Here is an 8,450-nt window from a genome sequence, read left to right as displayed (position 1 = left end):
AAATTCCATTTAACCGCCCACACAAATGCTGTCACTAACTAGTCCACAGTCTTCACCAGGATCTTCCCTATAACATCACCTGAAAAGTCTTAGGTAACACAAAGAGATTAAAATAAAACTTTGCCAAATTTCCTAAGACAGAAGAAGAAAAGGAGCAAGCACCAAAGTATCAAGATCTTACATAAGTTTGTAGAACACATCAGGTAAGTTCACGCAGGGTTTGGTGGTGGTTTGGGGTTTGTTTTTTTTTTTATTTCGAAGACAGCTTTACTTAGGGAGACTTCTGGATTATTACATAAGGACTCATGGTTTTGTTTGTAAGTTCTAAAACAACAGCAGATTAAACTCTTTGGGTTAAATTCACCCAACGAGTTAATACAAGTAAGCTAATTTTTTAAAAGTCATACAACAGCATTTGTCAGCAGTTCAGAATAACATTGAGTACTTGACTCAAAAGGATGCATCTTTTTCCCTTCTCAAAAAAAAGAAACCACAAAGCAAAATTGTTTGGCTTGCATCATCTACAGACAATGCAAGTTTTAAGCAATCCTCTCAGCATTAGATGTTGAGCTTAAATAATAGCACCAAATGTACATTTGCAACACATTTAAGGAATCAATCCATTGCTGCCTTTGACATGTTAAAGTCAGCACTGCATCTGGAGTATTTCATATTTCTGTTTCACAAGAACGGATTCCAGTTATTGTGCAGAGCTATGTGACTTACGGTTCATCCATAACTTCTGATTGTGCAAAAAGGATGACTGATGAATCAAAAAAGCATGAAACTGTAAAAGTGAAAATGCTGCACAAGCCTTAACTCCATTCAAATTATTCTGATAAGAACTGTGGTAATGAAGCATGTTCTGAGCATGGATAACACCCTTAGCAGCTTCCTATCAGCAAGCCTAGTTCAGAGACCATAAAAGCACAATAGTGGGAGGAACCCACTATTAGAGTGGGAGGATACAACTGTTTTAGTTCCACGTTGACTATAAGATCTCTTCTGAAGTCCAATATCAACCTCTTTGTACCACTAATGCCATCTGAAGGGCTCTTGGCAAACAGGAATTTTCAACACTAAGACAGACTTATTGATACCACTGACTCCTGACCACAGCCAGTCAGAGCTTATCAGTAATGCCAACTTTACATCTAGTCAGGTGCTACACCACACAAAAAATGAAATGCCTTTGCCTTCTTCCTCTGCCCATGTCATCATAGAGTTTGGCAACATTTCCTTGAAGCAATACCATTTTTCAGCAGACACTATCTACAAGACAAGCTTAATTTCTCTCATATTTCTTAAAATTAGCATATTAAGTTTGATAGGAGGCTGCTATTTGTTCTTTTATGAGCATTTATATTGCTTACTATGGTTTTAAGTAGAGTAAGTACAGAACAGCAGAACATGCAGAGACTTCTAAGCTGGATAATGGATGGTTTCAAACTTTGTCATTAAACACCTCCAAAATCCATGATGTCCGGCCGTGAATTTAAGTATAGATGACCTTGCCATGTGAAAACATATTTTAACACTTCTATGTTTTGAGCTTTTCCTCTGAATTTAAGTTTTACAATCTGGAATTAAAAAAGAGTCAACTGTAAGGAACAGTTGGAAAAGAATGGGGGGGGAAGCCTTGTTAAATGTCTAGTTTTTACATTTAGTACTTGCCCAAATACCTACAGCAACTTAATTCCACACTACTTGATTCTAACAAAAAATTCTTCCTTCTTCTCTTTGTTGTTTATTATGCTGTTTTGCAATTTGAGTACATGCTGCAGAACAGAGGTATTAAAATGGAATGCTTCTTTGTGAGAAAATTTTAAAACTATTTCGGGTAGCTCTACAAACTATTTCCAGTAGTTTACACAATCTTTCCTTGTTGGGATTGGCTCTTACAAACATCAACAGAACAAAATCAACGAACATCGAAATACAAAGCTTAAGTGAGGAAGAACACCTGCCAGCCTTCAGATAATGCTGAAATACATAGGATCATTAAAGTGAAGAAATACAGACACAAGAGGAAAAACAGAAAAAAAGAACAGATAAGAAGAATGTTGACCAGTGAAGGCAAGGAGCTAGGAAAGCAAGCATTGCAGTAGCACAGGCAGTAGATGCACCGAAGGACCAGGTCAGAGAACTGCTATCTAAACAAAGCCAAATTATACTGGATGCCCATGCAAAAACAACCAACCAACCAAGAAAAATCCCCGAGTATAACAGGAGCCTATCTGTCTGCCTGAGAAAAACAGAGAAACAAGTTTATCCAACTCGGACTCACACATGATCCAAAGAAAAAAATATCAGTATTTTCGTGCAAGAATTTAAACTATTACACCATCTCCTTTGCTACATGATCAGATTACTGGCATTCTGTTACAAAACAGAACTCTGAAGTTGTCAGCTTTAGTTCATGATTCTCTGTAAGAAAGAAAGAATCTTACTTCCACAAAATACCCTGAAGATTTATGGAAGTTACTGGAACCTTACACTGGGTAATTGAGCTTCTGTCTAAACTGCCTCACCACAAACACAGGAATCCGTACAGAATCTGTACACGGCTGAAGGCCACATACCTGCAAGGAACTCTTCACAGGTGCATCTATGCATTGCAACAGATTCTCTTCAACTGCCGGCTTTGTATGGGTACAAGCACGTGTTCATACAGAACAGCTTGCAGGATGAGGGATTAACAACGTGAAGCTAATGTCTAAACATAGTGTAATATAACTGGAACTAGGCAATTGAATAGATCTGCTCACCTGTATCTTCTTTCATTACAAGACTGGCAGAAAAAAATAACACTGAAGTTTTGACCAATCCTGCCATGACCTATTAAAAAACTTACTTTAAAAAAGTGTTAAATATTGCACCTTACAATTTACAGGGCAGTCCATATTCTTGTGCTTGTTAATTTGAAATTGTAATATAAAGCTAGAGTACATGAAAAATGTATTTTTACAGTTACTAATAAGAGGCTTTTTTTAAATAGAGGTGGTGATCTCAAAACACAAAATTAGCTCGATGGTATCTTCAATTTTCAGATCAGTCATATGAACACTTAATATACAAGCACTAAGTTTCCAAAACACAACTATAGGTATTAAATTGTAACATAATATGAAGATAGCCATCACTGATAAGCATCTGAGTGTCCCTGCATAAACTCACCTTGACTTTTGAAAGTTAGATATGCAGCTGACTTTACACAGCTTCTTCAGTTAAACGGACACCCAAGACTGTTCTATTCTGTACGGGAACACTAGTCAATACTGGACTTCTCCTTTACAGTTCAATTGTATATTTCGCAGGATAAGCATTATTTAGAAAACAATAGATACTTTTTTTCTTTTTCCCCCAAGATGGGTGGTTGCTCTTTCTTAAACATACAACTAGACATCATTTTAATATTTTTCTCATATACTGTTTCTAGGCACTCACACTGAGAGATTTAAAAGTACTATCAGACATGAATAAAAGTTCTTGTTTCTCCAATGCAACTCTGATATAGGTACCTTTGGATCTTAGCAGGCCTGCAGAATCACAGAAGGAATGCAACAATTTGATTTGCATGTTACATTTCTTGACAAATTACTTTGTAACATGTTGCAAAACTGTAATTGATTGCTTAAAACAATTTCTGTCTCATTTAAGAGTTAGCATACAGTCTTTACCTCAAAATCTTAATATGGTTCTACAGATGTCTCTGATTACAAAGCAAGGAAAAAGCTGAGGAAAGCTGCCTGCTGGTAAGCTGTGGCATGATGGTCTTCAAACCCGAATAAAGTTATCAGTACAGAAACTCTGGCTGTCAAATTTGAGAAACTAGAAATCTGTGCTCTACATTACTTGCCACTCAGTATCTTCAGTAAGCACTCAAACATACAGCTTTAATTTTCATACAGAATTGTTTATTTTAGTCCTTTAAGCCTTAAAAATTCTGTTGAAGAAACCTGTGGGCAGTTAATACAATGAAGGTGATTTAGTTACTGTATAACACAGTGTTCAGTAAAAACACATACAAATCATAACACCAAACAGTCACAGAAATTGACTGCTTCTTTCTTCAAAAAGCAGGAGACCAGAACAAGATAAAAACTGCAGTTAACTGTCAAGGATGCTGGTAAAGCCAGACTACCTGCTCACAGCACGCATGACTCTAGCTGAAAGCTTCTACTATGAAGTATATATTCCATTAAAAACTTCACTTTCCATTGCTTTATTCTCAGTTGTACAGTCTGGGAATTACCTTTGGAAAACATCTTTAGAAAGTATCGCTAAAAGATAAGTAGCTAACTAGTAAACTTCCAAAGATACTACTTTAGATATATTATGTGGTTTGAGTTAGAAATTTTCTAAATGCTGTAAGTCAGTCCTCATATATAGCTCATGAATGATTTCACAGGTATATTTAACTGTTGTAAATATTATTTACAATTATGTATGAAAGTACAGAAAGCAATGTGCTACAAAGGAGTTTCATTATGAATCCTCTAGAGAAGTCCCAACTATTTCAGGTGGCTCTCCATGAACACTCTTTCAGAAACCATAGATTTAAACCCAGGTGTTCTCTGTATTTTGGAAGTATATTAATAAATGCACAATTTGTAGATAATAGTTAGATGGAGCAAGTAAAACTGTATCTTGAAATGATGCAAAGATGAACCACTGTCCAGTCATTTACAGCAGATTAGTCATCCTTGGGTCTAGATCCTGAAAAGATACTTAGGTAGAGAATCCCCATGGAAATTAGAAGGAGCTACCCATCAAAATACAAAGGAAAACCTGAACTCGAGACAACAAGTCTTCAGTGAAATTATTTTAATATTATTACTAGGGCTTGCTATTCTATAATATTAGTACTAGTATATTTATCTATAATAGTAGAACATACCATCAAGCCCATGATTTTCAAGGATTGCCATCGCACAAAAACTTACTCTTATAAATCCTTAGTATTTAGATTTCAACTGTCAAAACTGTGGTCACCACAAATATCCTGTGGGCACACACAACTATGAGAGACAGAGCGGGGGAAGGGAGATTGAGAACTATTGTGAAAGAGAAATATACAGCAGAGATTTAGGTTTCAGGCAATTAATAATATGATTATTTCAAAATTCCAGACACATTTTACACACACAATGCTTGTGAAAAGTTGATTTTACAGAGAAAAGGAAAGATGACCACTGAAATGACACTAGCACTAATTAGTTCAATTACCTTAGAAACAACACATGAAAAAGGAAAATGTAATATCCAACATATGTAAGTTTAATACATTTCATAAGAGAAAACCAAACCAAGTATGTACTATGTAATTTATTTTTTTCTGCATTTCGACCGATTGCAATGAAGGGAATGTTGTAAAAATGCACCTTTTGCATGAGGAAAAAAAAAAAAAAACCCAAACACCTTTCTGGGGAAGACAGAGGATACCTCTCTTCACTCCTCTCCACACAAAATTATTTAATGCCCATTAATTTTCTGTTCTGGCCAAGAAGTTAATCCTCTGACACTCTGAAGTAGGTAGACAAATTCCAGTTTCAGTTGTAGAAAAGCATTTAAGACCAGTAATCAGAAACTAATCTCTCCTATACAAACGGTGCATGGTCTAACAAGACCTTGACCACCTCTACCCCGTCCACACGCACACAGCTATCTAGAGGGATTCGTTCTGGACAGGTGGATTAACTAGACATCTACACATACACCCCAAAACTATACAATTTTTTTTTGTTGTATGAAGGATTGGCAAGTACAGTCACAAATACTGCAATCTGCACTTAAAATATCAAGACATACCTACAATAACAACGCCACCCAAAAATCATCAGTGGAATCTGTTACATTCTTTTTTAATTTTAGAAGGTGTACTCTTAAAAAGAGGGTAACTACTTTTGCCACATATCACATCGAAATTTTAGCACCTCACAGTAAAGTTTTATGTGCACAAGTAATTTATCATTAGATCTCAGACTGGACCAAATTTCTAATTGTCTACCACACCACCCAATTTCATGCTACACAAGTAAAAACAATACCAACTTACTGTGTAGGGGGCATTTCAAGTTCAGCAGCTGTATTAAATACAATAGTAACGAGCATTCAAAGTTTCTAGCAGACAACAGGAGCAGAAGCAATCTTTGGTTTATTTTTACAGTAAAAAAAAAATTCTGATCTCTTCGGTTCCATGCAAGTTAACTGCATGGGGGTTAGCCACCCCCACCTGAAATGTGTACTACAAACAATTCTTTCTGCTTATGATTTATTCTACTCTATTACTAAAGACAGCATGAACAAATGTTCATAGTTGATAACTCTCCATGATGATCTTCTCCCCATTCCTCAAGCCATTGCTGACACTTTCCTTAACTTTTTTATTTCTCTTTTTATTCTACAAATGAAACTCTTATATTCCTATTTTCCCTGATGTTATCCTACTAAAAACTAAAATTACAATCTATGATTACAGTACAAAGATAGACCAGAAAAGGCTATTCAACATCATCATTTAGAATGATTTAATTGCTAGATTCACATCCTTTCCTGAATCCAAATCCATTCTAATTGCATGATTAGAGGTATTAAGGAAAGGGCATGCAGACTTTCCACCAAACAGCTAACAGCAGCAAGAGACAGAACAGGCACTGCAGGTCATTGGTTTATTTTGAGATACCAATTCTTATTTTACTGTATCTAAGCAGTTATTCCACTGAACCAGGATATAAAGGAAAATTATCAAGAAAACACAGCTACTCTGAGAAGGATCTTATCTGGAATGAAAGACAGTGGGATATTATAGAGGGAACACTAGAACTGAAGGAATTAAGTGTGGTTTGTGAAGCAGCAAGTGCGAAGAACAGCCCACTCAGCTCACATGAAGTTTGAGGCTAATACACTGGAGAAACTGTTCATCTGTACGAAACATGACCCCTGTAAAGCTGCCAAAATCAGTGAGAGCATACAAGTGCTAATCACGCAAGCTAAAATGGCTCAAGCCGCTTTGACTTACACGCACGCCTAAACATAGATGGCTGCATATCCTAAATTGTAAGTTAACAAAAAGAATGCAGCTGTTTTCTTTACCTGTACTTCTGTATGCAATCAGTACACCTCCTCATCATCCACAAGCAAGTACACTCCTGTACTTGGAAATCTGAATACAGCTGACATGCAAGATGACTCCTTCCATACCTCACCCCCTCAAGCAGGGCTTTGGAGATGCAGTGTGAGCATTTTAAAACAGAAGGAATTCAGTAATCAATTCACTGGTATGTTAAAAAGTATACTGTATAAAAACATCACCTGGTCATACTCATCGAGGGGAGTTACTGGCGACTGGAACAAAAAGGCGGAAGAAAGAAAGAAGGAAAGAAAGAAAGAAAGGTTGTCTAACACAGTGTGGAGTAACACTGCACAGTCTAACACTCTCCAGAGTCATCAGTACCTAAATACACAGTTTGGCTTTTTGATTTAGGAAAAACCACACACATTTGGAGGTTGACTTCAAATATTTTGTCAAAATACATAGCTATTACCTTAAATATATATTGCCATACAAGCTCTAAACAAAAAGCATACCTTAGAACTGGGGCATCGGAAGAGGTAGAGGAAAACAGTGTTTCTTGCTTTAATGAGTACCACACTATCACATCTGGAACGCTAGTTATTTTACCGACAAGAATTATTTACTAAACAATACTCTCTTACTTTAATGATGTATGGAAGTGTTTTCCCTATCATGACATTCACGCCCCACAGAAAGGTAGAGTTCACAGAAAATATTGTTTTCTAAAAGCAAAAACCACTTTTTTTCAAAAAAAAAAAAAAGGCAGCAGCTGAATCAGAACAAAAGATGTCCACAGGAAATATTATCCACAAAGTTGTCTGCTAATCCGAGGCAAACAGAAATGAAGGGACAAAAACCCGACCATGTACCGGTTTCCTTTTCCTGACGCCCTGACAACAGTCCCTCGTTCAATTTGTCGTGTGCCCTTTCCAAGCCGTAAGGGATGGCATTCCTCCTCCACTTCGCACCAGGGCGGACCGTATGCGTCGAAGGGGCAGGGAGCAAAGAGGACGGAGGCAGCAGATATAATCGTTATTTAACGCGCTAAAGGGAAACCCGCTAGCCGCAGCCGCACAACCCGCCCCTTGCATTCCACGTCCGAGATCCCCCGGAGGACACGGGTGGCCGGGACACGGCTCCCTCCGGGAGCGATGGCTGTCTTGTGACGGCGAGGGCTGTGCTATCGCCGAGCCAGCGCGCACGAAGCGGGGCGCTCCCCCCGCCGCATTGCCCCGCTTTCCTCCCCACCCGCAAAACCGTAGCTGCGAAAACGGCACCCGCGAAACCCACCCCGATGAGGTACCAATAAAAATTGAAAGAATAATAGTAAAAAAAGGCCAGCCCGAGGGAGGCAAACAGCGGCGCCCGCCCC

Source organism: Aptenodytes forsteri, unplaced genomic scaffold (genome assembly GCF_000699145.1).
Source record: "Aptenodytes forsteri isolate BGI_AS27 unplaced genomic scaffold, ASM69914v1 Scaffold2, whole genome shotgun sequence".
Taxonomy (NCBI): domain Eukaryota; kingdom Metazoa; phylum Chordata; class Aves; order Sphenisciformes; family Spheniscidae; genus Aptenodytes; species Aptenodytes forsteri.
This window is presented reverse-complemented; position numbering follows the sequence as displayed.